An 18574-nucleotide genomic window follows, 5' to 3' on the forward strand; every position below is an offset into this window, starting at 1 on the left:
ACTATAATTGCCACAGGGGCAGCATGTTAATGTAGCAGTTAGCATAACACTTTATAGAGCCAGTGATAAAGTTCAATTCCTGCAGCTGTCTGTAAGGAATTTGTGCATAAGACCATAAGACATAGGAGCAGAATTAGGCCATTCAGCCCATCAAGCCCACTCTGCCATTCCGTCATGGCTGATCTTGGATCCCACTCAACCCCAGCGCCTGCCTTCCCTTTGATGCCCTGACCGATCAGGAAACGATCAACTTCTGCCTTGAATATACTCACAGACTTGGCCTTCAGCACAGTCTTGGCAGAGCATCCCACAGATTCACGACTCCCTGGCTAAAAATATTCCTCCTTACCTCTGATCCAAAAGGTCACCTCTCAATTTTGAGGCTGTGCCCTCTAGCTCTGCATATCCCCCCCCCCATAGGAGCATCCTCTCCACAACCACACTATCAAGTCCTTACAACATCCAGTAGGTTTCAATGAGATCCCCATGCATTCTTCTAAATTCCAGTGAGTACTCCTTGTAATTGCATGGGGTTTCTACCCACATTCCAAGATGTTTTGAGTCAGGGTTAGTGAATTGTGTGCGTGCTATGTTGACCCCAGTAGCATGGTCGCCAAAGCTGCCCCAAACATATCCTTGGACTATGTTGGTCATTGACACTGCGTCACACACAAAATGCTGGAGGATCTCAGCAAGTCAGGCAGCATCTATGGAAATGAATAAACTGTTGACGTTTCAGGCCAAACACTTCTTCAGGACTGGGATGGAAGGGTAAAGACGCTGCATGTTTTGCTGTTTCCTACGTACCTGTGACAAATTAAGCTTTATCATGGAAATTTTAATTTCAACAATATTGTAAAATTTGAACAACCAAGTTTTATTTTGCTGTGCATTAGTAGGAAATTGCTTGAAATTATATTTCATTTTTCTTCAAATACATGCCCAGAAAATGTAACTTCTGTAATGTTGTGAATTTTGCGTGTTTATAACAAGAGATTCTTCATTTCAATCTCCACCCCCCACCGTTCGTTCTTTATTTTTGGAATTGGTATTTTTTTAAGCATGAAATTGGAGCAGATTTTTTTTCTAACTTTTGGAATTCCCATGTCTGCTGAGGTCAATATGAAACCATTTAAGTGAAATGTGCACATTAACCCTAGACAGCTTGTGATAGCACTCCTCATTGATCAGATAAACAGTATGTGAGATATTTGATTACAAAATGACGTCTTCATTTAGCCATCTTTTCATCCATGATGGGCTTATATTGAATGTGAACTGGCAAGAAAGTTGCCTCCCTGGGGTGCCACCAAAGCTTGAGTAATGGGAAATTTAAAGTGGGGTCTTTCACTAATGCTCCTCTGTATAGTTTTACCTTTCAGTCATGAGTTAGCCCATATTTTCAAAAGCTCTGCTTTACTTTGTCCTCCCTTGTAGTCCCCTTTATTTTAAGTAATCCTGGTACATTTTGGAAAATCTCAGAATTTAAATGTTACCCTGGAATGTGTTTACACATCCATATTTGCCCTATCAGGTTCCTTGCTGTTTTCTCTGCAGCTGTTCAGCTTTCCATTAGTACTACTTGTTCCGCACCAATTCCGATTAATTAATTTCCATTTTCAAAAAGGCATTTAATTAATTTTAATTAATGCACATTTTTTTTGTAGCGTACTTCTCCATGGGATGTAAACATACCATAGAGCGCAGAGCAGATACCACTCTGCTCTCTGCATTATTTCGTATGCTAGTACAATTGTAATCTCCATCTGGACACAAACAGGAAAAGACTGTGTTACTGTCAGCTTCGTGATTTATCACTAGGTGCCTACCTTCATCGATACAGAGCACTGACCAGAAAGAAGGACAAGATGGGTGCGTTCTCTTCTGGAAATACTGGAAAGGCCCGTCCTGATGAATGGACTTGGTGCAAAACATCAATTGTTTAGTCTGCTCCATAGATGCTGCCTGACTTACTGTGTTCCTCTGTGTTGATCTGGTACTTCGTTTCCCCTACTCCCTAATTTTATCCATTTCTACAGCATAGAAGGCTGAGGGGGGACTTGATAGAGGTATTTAAAATTATGAGGGGGATTGATGTGACTAGGCTTTTTCCATGGAGTGTAGGGGAGATTCAAACAAGAGGACATGAGTTGAAAGTTAGGGGGCAGAAGTTTAGGGGTAACACGAGGGGGAACTTCTTTACTCAAAGAATGGTAGCTGTGTGGAACCAGCTTCCAGTAGAAGTGGTAGAGGCAGGTTCGATATTGTCATTTAAAAAAAAATTGGACACACTGCTGCAAAACCTATAACATTTACAATATTTCCAAGCAGGACTGCACGTTTAGCAATACTGGGGGAGCTTCTGGTTACACTGAGATCAAGAACCATGCGGCTAGTCACTAATGTAATGGATCTGATCAGAAAACTCATCAATAGATGAAATCGTACCTGGCTCAGGGGTCTTGTGATATAGAAATAACTATGAGAAAAAAGGACAATAAAGGTTTTGTTAATATAGCTGGATCCAGAAGGGTTAAAGGAGGCTCACGCAAGTGGATGCGCCACTATGAACCAATTGTCACAAATGACTTCCTCCTGTGCTGTTTTCTTTGTAGTATCAGAAAGTCCATTCGAAAGTAGTTCTATCAAAAATATAAAACTGAAAATAGGCTTTAATTTGATGGCCTGTTTACAGATATAGAGGTGGTCATTGCGCTTGCTTGATGGTCAAGTCATGAGTAGATACATTGATGTGACATCTGGTCAAGTCCAGTCAAGTCAGGTTTATTGTCATTTCGATCATAGACTGCTGGTACAGTACAGAGTAAAAACAAAACAACGTTCCTCCAGGACCCTGGTGCCACATGAAACAACACAAAATTACACTAGACTATGTGAGACAGTACAAGGCTACACTAGACTACGTAAAACAATGTAAAAACTGCACTAGACTACAGACCTGCACAGGACTACATAAAGTGCACAAAACAGTGCAGGGCAGTACAGTAATTAATAAACAAGACAATAGGCACAGTGGAGGACAAATTACAATATAATAATAAATGATGTAGATGTCAGTCTAGACTCTGAGTATTGAGGAGTCTGATGGCTTGGGGGAAGAAACTCTTGCACAGTCTGGTCGTGAGAGCCCAAATGCTTCGGTACCTTTTGCCAGATGGCAGGAGGGAGATGAGTTTGTATGAGGGGTGCATGGGGTCCTTCACAATGCTGGTAGCTTTGCGGATGCAGCGTGTGATGTAAGTGTCTGTAATATCTAGTGTAAGCCTTGCTCTATGGTCAATGTGAAATGCATATTCTGAATAAATAATCCAAAATAGTATTTGGAATTGACAGGAACCAGCCATAAATCATATTAACAATGCAGAAAGTTAGAGCAGTTTTATACTCAGATACAAGTAGTTAAGAAAGAAAACGCATCTTGGCCTTCATTGCAGAGGGCTTGGAGTCTAAAAGAAGGAAGGCCTCACAGGGAATATAGTGTATGGTTTTGGTTCCCTCACCTACAAAACAGATATAGTGACATTAGAGATGGTGCAAAGGAGATTCACCAGCCAAATTCATGGGATGAGAGGATTGTCCTACCAAGTGAGACAGCTTGAGCCTGTATTTCTTGAAGTTTAGAGAAATGAGTGGTGATCTCACTCCAACATATAATATCCCAAAGAGGCTTGATGGGGTATGATATGGGAATGTTTTCACCAATGGGAGTCTCAGACAAGAGGATTCGATAAAAGACTATTCATTTAGCACAGAGGTACAGAGAAAAGTTATCTCACAGAGGGTGGTGAATCTTCAGGATCCTCTGCCAGCTGGGTGGCATAAACTGAATTCTTAGAAGTATTTACAGTGGACGTGGATCAACATTTGAGAAATAGAGGAATTTGGAGAAATGACACAAGAGAGAAGTTGAGGTCAGCATAATCAACCACAGTCATATGAAATGGTGGCCAGGCTTGAAGGACCTATAAGCTTACTGCTGGTCCTACTTCCTTGTATGCTTGTATATCTTGCATACACAACCCCCTATCTTATATCATAATTAGAATAGAGGAGAAGTATAGGTCTTTGTAATGATATGGTGGATCATTGTTGGAATATTCCAATGGAATATTGGAACCATGTTACTGAATGAATGAATGATCTTTGTTGTCATTATACATAGAGACAATGAAACTCTGTTTGGCTTCTTATCAGGCAATTAAATAAAGCGGTAGATAAAAACAAGACAGTAATAGAAAAACAGTATTAAACAGATAAGTAGCAGAAATTAAGTTGCAGCACCACCAGAATATCACAGTAACGCACAAAGTGCCATTAGTGCAAATATTTGAGTCCTTGTGTGTGCAAGTGTGTGCTCACTGTTTCAGTCATTGTTCTGTGGGAGTGGTGTGATGGAGGCCACAGCTCTGGGGTAGAAGCTGTTCCTCAGTCTATTTGTTCTGGCTTTTAGTGTCCTGAACCTTTTGCTGACGGCAGCGGGTCAAACAGGGAGTGGCCGGGGTGTGCTGGTTATGCTGATTGCTTTCCTCCTGAGTCTGCTGGAATAGATGGTGTCCAGTCCTGGCAATTCGCTGGGCCGCCTTCACCACGCGATGCAGGTCTTGTCGCTCAGCGGCTGTGCAGCTGGCATACCATACTGTGGCGCTGTTGGTCAGGATGGTTTCAATTGTGCTTCTGTAGAAGTTTTTACAACAGCTTTTGTGGGAGTTTGGCCTGTTTCAGCTTTCTGAGGAAGGAGAGTCTTTGTTGTGCCTTTTTTACAAGCAGCCTTTTTAACAGATGAACTGTAGTGATTCTGAGTTCTTTCTAAACACTTTGCCACATTGCCAACAACCGAGATGTTATGTATTTGAATTGTATTCTTTAACTTACTCCTACATTTTTACGTAAAATAATACTCCAGATCAGCCCCTTACATCAATCATGATGGCAGACAATGGGAGGAGATTGTGCTTCAGTTACATGGAACCTTTGTCATCTCCCATGTGGCCTAGAGCAATCAGCACTCAGTTCTGCAACATAATAACATAATGGGAGGGGGTGCAAGAGGTACTGAGAAGCCTTTGAAAACTTCCATTGCATTTATGGTGTACATGTAATCAGCATTAAAGGTTAGCTTTATTCAAAGGTTTTAGAGTTTCAAAGGTAAATTTATCATCAGAGAAATGTATACAATAAACATCCTGAAATTCTTTTTCTTCGCAAACATCCACAAAAACAGAGGAGTGCCCCCAAAGAATGGATGACAGTTAAATGTTAGAACCCCAAAGTCCCCCCAGCTCCCCCTCCCAAACAGAAGCAGCAGCAAAAGCAACAACACCTCCATTCCCCCCCCCCCACCAGCAAAAATGTCATGTATACATCAGAACATACGGAGAAATGCGTCATTCTCCTCAAGAACCAACACAGTCTGCAGATGCACTGGGGGCAGCCCACAGGTGTCACCATGTTTCTGGCACCAACATAGCATGTCCACATTTTACCACCCTGACCCTTATGTCTTTGGCATGTGGGAGGGAGGAAGCCAAAGCACCCAGAGAAATCCCACATAGCCACAGCGAGGATGTAAAAAATCCTTACAAACAGCAGCAGATTTGAAGCTGGATCACTGGCACAGTAAAGTGTTGTGATAACCACATCACTACATCGCGTTCCAATTCTGTACCATTTCTTTCTCCGATCCCGGAATATACACAAGATTCATTCTCAGCTCTTTCTTCTGATCTCAATATCCAGGTGGCGCTAACTTCTTATTTCCTCAACATTTATTTGCATTCAATTTCAGTAGCACCCACCAACATTTGAAATAGTTTGCAAGAAGCAATACTTGGTGCCTCAGCACTGGCTACAAATGAAGGCTGAAGCGGGAACTTTGCAATTCAAAGAGCTTAGATGAAGCTGAAGCAGAACAGTTCCGAGAGTTGTCAACTTGATTTCAGATGCAACTCTGCTTGACAATTAGATCAAATACTCTCATAAGTAGTCACTCCACACTCTAGTGATCTCATCTGTTTGCTCAGTATCAGCATAAGCAATGTCAGTTCTCAGTCTCCCAACATCTGCCCAATAGACATGTTCCAACATGTTCCCACACCGTTACTAATACTCTAGTTCTCACACTCACACCTCGCGCTGTCTAATATTAAGTCATTCCATGACAACAGTAATACTTCTATCTCTCTTGCAGGAGAAGGTGGGGTATAAACCAGTCAGAGGCAAAGAGCGCACACAGAGATTCACTATGATAGGGACAGGTGGCTGGCCTTCGCCAGTCAGTCAGTGGCAGCACAGAGAACTCTTGATGTTATTCTCAGATCTAATCCTCCTTCTCAAGTCCAAGCCAGAAGAAGCAGAGAGACACTTCGCTTAAGCACAAGAGATTCCGTAGATGCTTGAAATCTTGAGCCACACACACGAAATACTTTGGAACTCAGCAAGTCAGGCAGCATCCATGGAGGGCAATTTTGGGCCTCGGACTGGAAAACAAAGCAGCAGAAGCCAGAATAAGAAGCTGGAGGGTGGGTAAGTGTATAGCTGGCCTGTGAAACCATGTGAGAGGGAAGATGGGTGGGTGGGGGTCGGATTGAAGTAAGAAGCTAGGAGGGGATAGATGGAAGAGTTAACAGGCTGAAGAAGAAGGAGTCTAATAGGAGAGGACAGTGGACAATGGAAGAAATTGAAGGAGGAGGGAAACCAAAGGGAGGTAGGGGACAGGTGAGAAGAAGAGAGGGAGTGAGAGATTAAGCAGAATGGGAAATGGAAAATAACGAGGAGCAATGGAGGAGAAATTACCAGAAACTTCCTGAATGTCTTCTCTCACTGTGATCCTGACCATTCATCTTTCCAGTTTCAGACCCGCCAAGTACTCCCAACTGGCCAAGCATTGGCCCAAGCAAATTTTGCAGTGAAGATAGCACCCTGTCATTCTATCTGAAACTTCCTACTTTCAGCTAATGTTCTTATGCTGGGCAATTTAAAGATACAATCTGGCTTTTGTTCATCATCAAACTCTGAGTGGCTAGAGAGCAGGGCAAAGGTAAAGGGTCTCCACGATACTGGTTCTGCAAAGGGTAAGGTCACCATCAATTCTTCTACAGTGACTAAATTAAGTTCTATGAAGAAGCTGCACAGCTGAAGCCTAATCGGTGTACATATTGAGATATTTGGAGCATTCTCAGTTCTGACTAAAAGTCATCTATAAAATTTTGAGGAGCAAAGAAGTTTAGGCTTTGTGCAAAAGTTGGAGACTATCCTTTCTAACATGCAAGAGCTGAACAGCTTCATTTCAGCATGTATTATAGAAGATGATTTCTCACCTTCTGTTATTTAAAAGGAAGTATCCCGATAACTGAGTGCTGCTGTGGAAGCTCAGATATCTGCCATGCTGTCTCAGAGAGACATGAGCTCTCTGAGCAGCTTTGTCCAGTGGCGTTTAGATAATCACAGGGCAGGGCGAGCACGCTTCTGCAGTAGCCAGGAATGCTAGTGTGATGCCCGGAAGTAGTGGCAGCAGCAATGCAGAGCACAGACCAGTTGGTGCAGCCCAATGCAGGGTCACCAAAACCTGGAGCTGCATCAGGTCATCTTCCACTTTCCTAAGCCTCCTCCGATGGAAGTCAACAGCCTCCTAATCTGCAGCATTTGGGATGTACTGCTAGGCAGTGGGATGGGCAAAGACATACAGAAAGAAAACAATAAAGATATACATCAGGGAAGTAGTTAATGTTGGCATAATTTTGCCTTGATTAATGATAATTCTCTGGTTTGCGACGTCAAATTGCTTTGGTCCTGCATCCTTCAGTGGGGTTAATGGAATGCTGTGATGATCAGCAATGTGAGAAAGGAAGATGGAAAGGGAATTCACGTCCACTTTTATTCAATGATTTGATTTTTTTCATACGGAAAAGGCCAGAATTTTATGATCATTCCACATTCCCATTGGGAAAGCCATCTTCTAATGACTTCTACAGTTGTGCTACGTTGCGACGTCAACTGTACTTTTTCCCACAGATGCTGCCTGGCCTGCTGACTTCCTCCGGTACTTCATATCTGATGCTTGGATTTCCAATGTCTGCAGATTTTCTCCTGCTGTGTTCCTTTCAGGACCCCCCCCAGCAGATCTGCACCGTCTGCGCGCTTTGCCCTTGCTTCGCTCTGCCTTCTCAGTTTATTTATATTTGCCCCTGCATGGTGCACTGCCTCCTCACCCCGTCTCTCTTCACATTTTGCAGACAGCTTCCAGTCAGCCTGCCACCACGATTCAGCCCCGTGCCCGATTACAACTGCACATTTCTGGGTTGTTAGGTGCTCTGCTTCTGGTTCGCCCTACGTGATCCATTTGGCCAACACCCTTGTGGCGCCACCTGAGCGCCATTCTGCCATGTTCCTTTCAGGTCCGCTTGGGCTCCCTCCTGCACTGAGTCTGGTGTATCTGCCTCTCCCTGCTGCCCGTTGCCTCCATGCCCTCACTTCGCTCGGCCTATTCACCCACCTCATACTCAGCCTGTACCTGCTGCACTCCCTGCCCCTCTCCATATTTCGCAGACAGCTTACACTCAGACCGAGTTCCTTCACTAAGACTCTGGATGAAGGGTCTCGGCCCAAATGTCAACTGTTTATTCCTCTCCATAACTGCTGCCTGACCTGATGAGTTCCTTCAGCATTTTGTGTGTGTTTTACTCTAGTTTAGTCCATATATCTTCTTGCTGCTGCAGTAACTCAAAAACAATACATGGGAAATAATTCATTGAGGCAGGCTGGCATGTTATCGAACAATTTTTGTTTCTCTAGAAAATCCAAGAGCAATTACTTGCTAACTTTTGAACATTAGATTGAAATAATTCATCCCAGGCTCTTCTCCATCTAAGACGATGGCAGCGCAAGAGGGCAGCAGAACTTCAGGCTTCTGCTCTTGAATGTGTTTCACATGCACAATTCTGCTTGCCTGCTCTCGATGGGAGGAACATACGGGGATAAAATCCTCCTGCAACCAAGCCTTTTCAGTTTAGCACCGTACTTTCATCTTTGTTACTTTGTAAACTGCACCAAGCGATGAAAGGTAGCTTGCTTCCCAGTGGGTTTCACATTGAAATCTATCACAATAACCCAGCACATAAATTGAAATAACTGCCATATGTGTTGCCAAATAAAATAGCAGCTTTGAGCATGATGTTATTCTTAACAAGATCATAGAAGGGTTTTATTTCCCAAGCAAGTTCAGCAGGGCAATAATTTCTCCTCTAATTAGAATCATCAGAGTTTATAGCTACATCTTTATTTAAGAAGACTGCATATTAAGTAATCAGTGCAATGTGTGAAATAACTTACTAAATAGCACTCACTTGCACTTACTTCCAATATATGTTCTCTTTAAGCTGTATATCCTCTCTGAATTGTCCAGATATATTAATTATGCACAACTAGTTGATCGGCTGGTGGCACAGTGACATCAGCGCCGGACTCCGGAATGGAGGTTCCCAGGTTTGAATCCAGTCGGGCCGCTCCCGAGTGCACTTTCCATCCGCGCCGGGTGCTGACCCTGCAACTGGACCTCGTAAAATGAAGAAAAATACTGCGGAATGTCTGTGTGCGGAGTGGCGCACCACACAGTCTTTCATTCCGTGCCTTGTAGGGCATGAAAATGCCCGACGCTGGCCTCTCAGGCCTGAGTCGATGTCATCAATTAAAGTAAAGTTACTTCCATTATCCATTTCCATGAACATTTTGGTGTGTAAGTAACTAAAGACTAATGCTTTTTGTCACCTTAACCAATACAGTTATAATTATTTTATGACATTTAATTCTGCATTGTTATTGTTTTACCTTGTTCTAGCTCAATGCACTGTGCAATGATTTGATCTGTATAAACAGTAAGCAAGACAGGCTTTTCACTCTATCTTGGTACATATGACTATAATAAACCAATACCAATTTCTGAACTTCTTGTTGCCAGTTTGCCTCTCAGGCTCGTGAACATTTTATCTTAGCCCTTATGACATATTTTACATTTACTGTTAAACTTACTTACTTACTGCCCATTAAGCCACCGACATTTAGGGCAGCACTGAAGGTCCTCCATCTCCGATGGTGTTCAAGTCTTCCTTCATCGTGTCAATTGCCTCCTCTTTGTTTTCACTACTATCCTCTGAGATGTAACACTGAGCGTCATAGGAAGTCATTCCTTACCTGTGGCCATCAAACTTTACAACTCCTCCCTCGGAGTGTCGGACACCCTGAGTCAATAGGCTAGTCCTGGACTTATCTCCATTTGGCATGATTAACTTATTATCATTATTTAATTATTTATGGTTTTATATTGCTATATTTCTTCACTATTCTTGGTTGGTGCAGCTGTAACGAAACCCAATTTCCCTCGGGATCAATAAAGTATGTCTGTCTGTCTGTATCCATCCTGGTTGGAGAGTCAGGAATACCCTCACACTCAGATGTCGGAGGATTCTTCACTGCTGTTTCCGTAACAGGTTTGCCTGACCAGTCAGTGTAGCTATCCCTGAGCTGAACCCCAAAACCTGGAGAACCGGTAGACCACTCTTAGTCTGGCTTCCACCCTTTGACCTGTTGGGCATGGGTGACCCTATCAAGAGCTGACTCCAGCCAACATCACTCTCTGCGTCATTGAGGCACATAAGCCTCCGAAACCATGACAAGGTTGTGGTCCTCTTACAGGAACTATTAAACCACCAGAAAGTAAATGGCATTTAAATCCTCTGATCAAAATATTCTAATAAGAGAACAATCTGTATACTTACTGGGAAAAAAGCAATTAATCAGATATGAAGCAGGAAAATCTGAAATAGATACCTTGTGTATGGTATGAACAAAAAATTATTCAGACTGTGTACAAACTATAAATCCTTTACTATGGGGTATGTTTTATTTTCAATGTTATTAAATAATGACAAACTAATTACACTGGAGGAGGAAAGAATACTTTCTAAAAAAAAGGTAAGTGAAGAAAACCATGGTCTGTTATCAAAATTCAGTTGTGAGTTACAGAAACTACATCAACTTCCACTGAGGCTATTAATGAATAGGCTTCATCACCACAGTTGTATTCCAAGTCAAAGTAAATTTATTTCTGAAGTATGTACTACCTTGTTATTCATTTTCTTTCAGGCACATACAGGAAATTAAAGAAATACATTAAAATTTATGAAAAACTATTCATAAACAAAGACTGACAAACAACCAATGTGCAAAAGCAGACAAACTATGCAAATAAGAATGTAAATAATACTGAGAATATGATTTATAGAGTCCTTAAAACTGGGTCTACAGGTTGTGGAATCAAGTTTGTGGTGAGTGAAGTTGCCCATGTCACTCGCTTTACAAAACACACATCATCTGTCTGCTTAAAGGAGCATTGCTGCTTTTGTTTCTGCAATTGTTCGGTTTAGAATTTCATGGACAAGCCACACCCCACACTGACATCTTTAATTCCAATTCTTTCACTCCAGGTGCACTCATATGCTAAGTTTCTCTTTGGAGGTTTGTGGGTTTGTTGTTGGTGGGGTAGAGATGGAGGATTAGGAACACTCAGCAGTTTAAATACTATCTCAGCATGATAACTCATGCCACAAAATACGTACATTTTTAATGTGTCGTTGTACTTTTTCATCACTGTAAACAGCAGACAACCAGATGAAGGATAAATTTCCCATTGAAAGCATACAGCTAGCCTAGGATTCCATGAACTAAATGCTGATTCTCCTTCCCATTAATCCAAGCAGACAGGAAATTTGGGCAGGATGAAGATTACTCCATCCTCAACAAATGAAAACAACCAACAAACTTATGGAATCCAGAAGTTTCTTAGAACACATACATTCTTAACTTTGTACTTATAAACAGTAAGGTAAATAGCTCAAATGCTATCTATAAATTTGCTGACAATACAATCATTGTTGCCAGAATTTCAAATGGTGACAAGAGGGAGTACAGGAGTGAGATATATCAGCTAGATGAGTTGTGTCATAACAACAACCTTGCACTCAAAGTAAGTAAGACCAAAGAACTGATAGTGTTCTTCAGAAAGGGTAAGAAAAGGGAGAACACACTAGTCCTCGAAGAGGGATCAGAAGTGGAGACAGTGAGCAATTTCAAATTCCTGGGCGTCAATATCTCTGAGGATCTAACCTGTGCCCAAAATATCGATGCAGTTATAAAGAAGGCAAGACAGCAGCTGTATTTCATTGGGTGTTTGAGAAGATTTGGTATGTCTCCAAAAATACTCTAAGATTTTTACAGATGTACTGTGGAGAGCATTCAAATTGGCAGCATCACCGTCTGGTATGGTGGGGTGGGGGCTACCACTGCACAAGATCAAAGTAAACTCCAGAGAGTTGTAAACTTATCAACTCCATCATGAGCACTAGCCTCCGTTTTATCCAGGACATCTTCAAGGAGTGAAGCCTCAGAAAGGAGGTGTCCATCATTAAGGACTCCCATCACCCAGGTTATGCCTTGATCTCATTGCAACCATCAGAATGGAGGGACAGAAGCCTGAAGATACACACTCAATGATTCTTGAGCAGCTTCTTCCCCTCTGCCATCCGATTTCTGAATGGACATTGAACCCTTGAACACTACCTCACTACTTTTTTATATTTCTATTTTTTATTTCTATATTTGCACTACTTATTTATTTTAACTATTTAATATACATATATATTGTATTATTTATATATACTGTAATTCATAGTTTTTTTCTCTATATTATGTATTGCATTGTACTGCTGCCGCAAAAGCAACAAATTTCATGACACATGCCAGAGATATTAAATCAGATTCTGATTCTGATCTCTTAAAAATCTTAAAAACAAATTTGAATTTCAGAACACTCAGAATTTGACGATCAGGACATTAACTTCCAATATACTGATGCCCCTCTGGTTTAGGAACCCATTGTGATGTGGAAATAAACTTCCCTGGACTCCAGTGTTTAAATTTTAATTTTAATTTTACCAGTTTTCTTTGCTGCTGAAGTTCTGCTCCACCCATATTTCAGCTCGTTACAGAATTCCAGGCGAATGTCACCTACCCAAAAGGAATCTTGGTTAATCATTGCAGAGGGAGCCATATGGTAAACCAGGAAATACATAAAAATCACTGACACATTTTGTTGGCATCTAAAATGTTTTTGCTGTGTGTGGCTTTAAAGATTGAAAGACTTAAAGAAAGCTGCTGGGATGCTGAGCTCCCGGTTTTGAAAGCCTATAATTAAATATGGGTCACTGAGCAAGATGTGCCTTACAAGTTCATGACTTAAATCTGGACAGAGAATGCTCTTATCTGACGTGGCTCTCATTTTACCTCTACCATTTGCAATGCAGTTTGCCTCTGTCACTGATTATCTAATACCACGCTGCATTTCACATTAGAGAAACCTACACCTCAGTAGCCATTTTATTAGGTGCCACCTGTACCTAACAAAGTGGCTACTGAGTGTATGTTCGTGGCCTTCTGCTGCTGTAGTCCATCCACTTCAAGGTTTGAGGTGTTTTGTGTTCAGAGATGACCTTCGGCACACCACTGTGGTAAGGCTTGCTTATCCGATTGCCTGTCGCCTTCCTGTCAACTTGAACCCACCTGGCCATTCTTCTCTGATCTCTCTCATTAACAAGGCATTCTCGCCCAGAGAATGCTGCTCACTGGATGTTTTCCTCTTTGGTTGCTTGTTTTTGATTATTCTCTGAAAACACTGGAGAATGTTGTGCATGAAAGTGGATCAGCAATTTTGGGATTCTCAAACCATCCCTTCTGACACCAGTAATCATTCCATGTCCAAAGTCACTTAGGTCACATTTCTTCCCCATTCTGATGATTGGTCTGTACAACAACTGAACCTTTCCACCATAGCTACATGCTTTTATGTATTGAGTTGCCGCTACATGATCGGTTTATTAGATATTTGCATTAACAAGCAGGTGTACAGATATGTCTATTAAGGTGGCCACTGAGTGTATAATTTGGTAAATATCAAAAATCAAGAAGAAGAAAGTAACACTTATGCCTTTTTATTGTTAGTTTGCTAAGTTCAGTAGCATTGGAGTAAGACAATCTGCTTTGGATTAAAAGTAAACTTACGGGTTTATCAATGGACTGAATGAGGGTGCTTAAACTGAAGTGAGTATCAGACGTCATTTTGGTTCTAATAGCTTTCTAAAATGTACAACTTCCAAAAATGACATAAAAGAAACACTCAATCGAAGTCAACATGAAATGTTGAATTCTTTATGTGTGGTTTACTGGTTGTCAGGCACTGGGAATATTAGAATAAGCTTTGTTGTAAAAGAAAATAGAAGTGAACAGCATGATGATTTTCTAAACCAAAGAAATGATGTGCAGTCAAGGGGATCATTTAAATAGCATACAAGGGATTAGTAATAGTTTTGTGAATTAAATTAGCCAGGATATGCAATTATTAGATTCACAGTTTGGTGCAATCATCTGGAAAGTTTATCTATATGGTATCAAAGACATAAAAAGAGAAAATGTGACTGGATGATTAAAATGCTACTAAATATTTCTAAATTTAATACAAAAAAAATGTAAATAATGAAGAAAGGATGAAGGATAGCATTGTGGGGAATATTCTGTATCTTTTTTCCTCACCAGGCATTGACAAACGGCTGCGGCTTGTCCTTATTGATTTTTTGGGGTCAGAACACTGGATTATCCCAGTGATAAAGAAATCTGGATGTCAGAAACTAATGACACCAAGGAATAATCAGGGATGTACTACATAGGAGCAAGTCTTTTCAAACAATAAGAAGGTACGTTCTGTAGACACCTGCAAAAGGAGGGAAAACATGCAGGCACATCTCATCAAATATAAAGATTAACAAATGCTGTCCGGGATCAGACAATCTTAACTAGGCCCACTGAGCCTTCTTCCTTTTCTTCTTTTTTTTTTGCTTATTTGATTGATGTTAGAAGGTCTGTGACCTATTCATTCATCCTGAGAATCTGGGGGCCAATTATTGTTTGTTAGCAGGAATTACTGGGGGCAGGGGAAAAGAATAATGAAACCCATGCTTCACTCACCTGCCTGATGTCCATTTGTTCTGAGGGTAAAAAAATGTTATGAAAAGTGGTGAGACAATGCTATCTTTGATCGTGTTTAACCCTTTACATGGAGGGCCCTTAACATTGTCAATGATCCCTCCCATCACTCCAACAATCTTTTTAACACAAACCCTCCCCTCCCCCCTGCCACCATCAGGAAGGAGGTACCATAGCCGTAGGACAAAGAATGTTAGGGTAGCAAACAGCTTCTTTCCCTGGGGTGAGACTACTGCCACCATCCAGGTATCATCACGTATGAAGCACCAGTGGAAAATACTGTTTATTTTTTGACTTGTGTCATAAATGCACCTTATTATCTGTTAATTTATTTGTGGTATTATTACCTTGTGTGTTGTGTGTGAGTTAGATGCACTGTGTTGTGCACCTTGCTCTGGAGGAACATTGTTTCATTTGGCGGTATACAGCTGAATGACAATAAACTTAAACTTGAGTTGACTTGACTTTCATTATGACACTGGACAAGTGATTTCATGAGGACTAATTCTGACTAAAAATCAGTGTGAAACCATATTGTGCGGTTTTAGTTGCAGCTCACTAACTGCCAAAGAAAATATAATAAATCATCGATTAAATTAGGCAGTGGATAAGATCATGCTTTTGTGAGAATGGAAACTAAATGATGATGGTACCTTTCCCCTTAGCTAATTCTAAAAAAATAGGATTTAGATACCTGAGATATAAATGTACAGGGTGTACATCAGGAATTTAACTGAGAGGAACTACACTGAGCGTTGGGGTGCTAGCTAGATTTACAGTGGAATTTTATAGGTTCTTGATTAGGGAGGGTGTCAAAAGGTATGGGGAGAAGGCAGGAGAGTGGGATGGAAAGGAATAATAAATCAGCCATGATGGAAAAGAAGAGGTGGACTTATCCCTCTCAACCCCATTCTCCTGTCTTCTCCCATAACTCAATGGCCCAATGCTGCTTCTACGTCTTATGGTCTTATTCAGTGTCATAATTGTGCTGTAACTTGATCATCGGAGTTCACCCTAGCAACATCCCCACTCTTATACAACGTTCAATACCAAAGCACTAAATTAAGAAGTGGACAAACTATAGGTTTCTTTCTGGTCTGCTTTCGCAGATGGCAAGTTTTTTGATTGCCATCTTTGAGCTCCCTCTGCAGAGCAGAAATCACCCCGATTCCATATGTGTCAAGCCAGCATATCCACTCTCTTTGTTGCAATGTCTGCCACATCCACACCCTCAAATAAATTTCACCTCCAGACAGTTAATCCAAATATCCAGCCTGCTTCTACACAAAGGTTCGTTCACCAATTAACTGTTTTCAGCAAGTGACACAGCCAAAAACGGATGATTTTCATGTCACATAATATTGCATGAAAGAAACATTTTTGGAATTGACACCATACAAGGAGTTTAGATATCTGTTTCTAAGAAGAATCTCGCACCAACACTTAAAGCTGCGCACACTCTTCCTAACGACACAGAAGAACTTCTGAATATTCCTTACTTTGTGAATGAGAAAGGCAGACGCTAGATTTGTGAATCAGAAAGACTGGTGCTGAAATCATGAAGGATATAACTGATGTTTAGATACTTGGTTTGGAATGGCAGATGCTGGATGTTTGAATAGGAGTGGCAGGTGCTGGATTAGTGAATGAGAAGGGCAAGTGTTCGGTTTGAGCATACGAATGGCAGATGCTGGATTTGTGAATGAGAACTTCAAGTGCTGAATCTATCAGTGAAAACTGCAGGAGCTGAATGTATGTGGAAATAAAATGAAGATAAAATTAAAAAGTATCTAGTGACATGATAAAATCAATTCAAGATTGCATAGCATTAACTCTGTGATCGGAATACCACTGTATTGTGGACTTGCTATAATGAGAGATAAAAAGTTAACCTGCGCAAGGGAACCGTCTTTTCATGTTTTTAAGATGCGGCCAGCATGTTCTATGAAACTAGTCCTTTATTTGATGATCACCAATATTTTATCCTCTGTGTTTAGTTCTTGAGAATCTGAAGAGTAATCTGTATGATAGCACAAGTAATTATAGTTGCATTGACAAAGATCCATTTGCCTAAATGAGTTTCTTCTTTGGTACAAGCCTCCTGGAATACATATGGTAAATTTGGAAGTACGATGAAATTTTCACCCTCTTGCTCTGCACAAGTTCCCGGGTAAGGATTAAGGTGGCACCCAACAATACTGCAAGTGAGTGTAAAGTTCTACATGAAGCAGAAGAGAAATAGAACCATGATGTTCAAATATGCTATTAATAAATATAAATAACTATAGTCATTAAAAAAGAGGCAAGCAGAATGGTAGGAATTTTGTAGGAGAAGGTACAGAATACAAAAGAAAGGTTGTTCAAAATATATAAAACCTAGGGTTAGACTTCAGTCGGAGAGCTGCAGAGAATTCTGACCATGACGTGAAAGGATAGATATTAAAACACTGGAAGAGTTAAAGTCTTGACTTTAGAAAGATATTTTAACATTATCGCAAGATTAAAGAAAAACTTTGTTTTTTATGTGAACTGGGAAAGTCAAAGGGAGAGCTGAATGAAATCTTTGATATGATGACAGTTAACACAAGGTAAAATGATCATGAATTATTTCCACTGCTCCATACCTTGCCCTCCAACTTCTCTGCTACCTACACCAACTTGTTTCTCCCTTTTAAAGTTCAAAGTTCATAGTAAATTTATTGTCAAAGTGCACATTTGTCACCATATACAACCCTGAGGTTAATTTTCTTGTGGGCTACTCAATAATAGAATAACCATAATAGAACTGATGAAAGACCACACTTTCTCAGTTCTGAGATGGCTCTCTGACTTGAAACTTTACCTGTTTCCGTTTCTACTCATTCTGCTAAAGCTGATGAAATTTTCCAACCTTTTAACTTCAGATCACCGGTGACGATTTAATGATTTTCAAAATGGTGATTTAATTTAAAGATTTTGTTTAAGATTTTCTTAAAGGTTTGTTTCATTTGCCACGTGTACGTTGAAACATGAAAAGCATCTTTTGCTTCAATGATCGTGTGCCGGGGCAGCTGAACGTGTCCCCATGCTGCTGACACCAAGATACCAGTATGAATTTTGGAAAGTGGGAGGAAACCAGAGCACCCAGGGGAAACCCACACAGTCACAGGGAGAACGTACAGGCTCCTTGCATACAGCAGCAAAATTGAATCCAGTTTGCAGGCGTTGCACATTTAAAAAATCATACTATAAGATCACAATGTTTCCGATAGAGAGGTAGGGTGGCACTTCAGACTGCTCACAGCTCCAGAGCGTTCTTACACATTCTCCCTTCTATGCTCCTGTTTATACTGTACACTAGTGTGTCCCCAATGCACAGCCTCAAGGCTCCCAATGTCATCCCTAACACCCAGCTTTGTTGTCATGGGTCAAAATTTCCCAGGAATCAATAGGAATTTTATATCTTCTTTTCAGGAACTTAAGAGCATAA

General features: G+C 40.9%; 1 long non-coding RNA gene across 2 annotated transcripts in view; it reads left to right on the top strand.

Annotated features, from left to right (window-relative positions):
- Positions 1-18574, top strand: part of LOC132378658 (uncharacterized) — a 55469-nt gene that overhangs the window by 15075 nt on the left and 21820 nt on the right. The window contains exon 1 of one of the 2 annotated variants that reach the window (XR_009507146.1): positions 13444-13577. The exons of the other annotated variant lie outside the window; for it this stretch is intronic. This is a non-coding gene — a long non-coding RNA (uncharacterized LOC132378658). Of the gene's footprint in view, positions 1-13443; positions 13578-18574 lie in introns of those variants that run through there. 2 annotated transcript variants of the gene reach the window in all.

The sequence above is a fragment of the Hypanus sabinus genome, chromosome 20 (genome assembly GCF_030144855.1).
Source record: "Hypanus sabinus isolate sHypSab1 chromosome 20, sHypSab1.hap1, whole genome shotgun sequence".
In the NCBI taxonomy this organism is placed as follows: domain Eukaryota; kingdom Metazoa; phylum Chordata; class Chondrichthyes; order Myliobatiformes; family Dasyatidae; genus Hypanus; species Hypanus sabinus.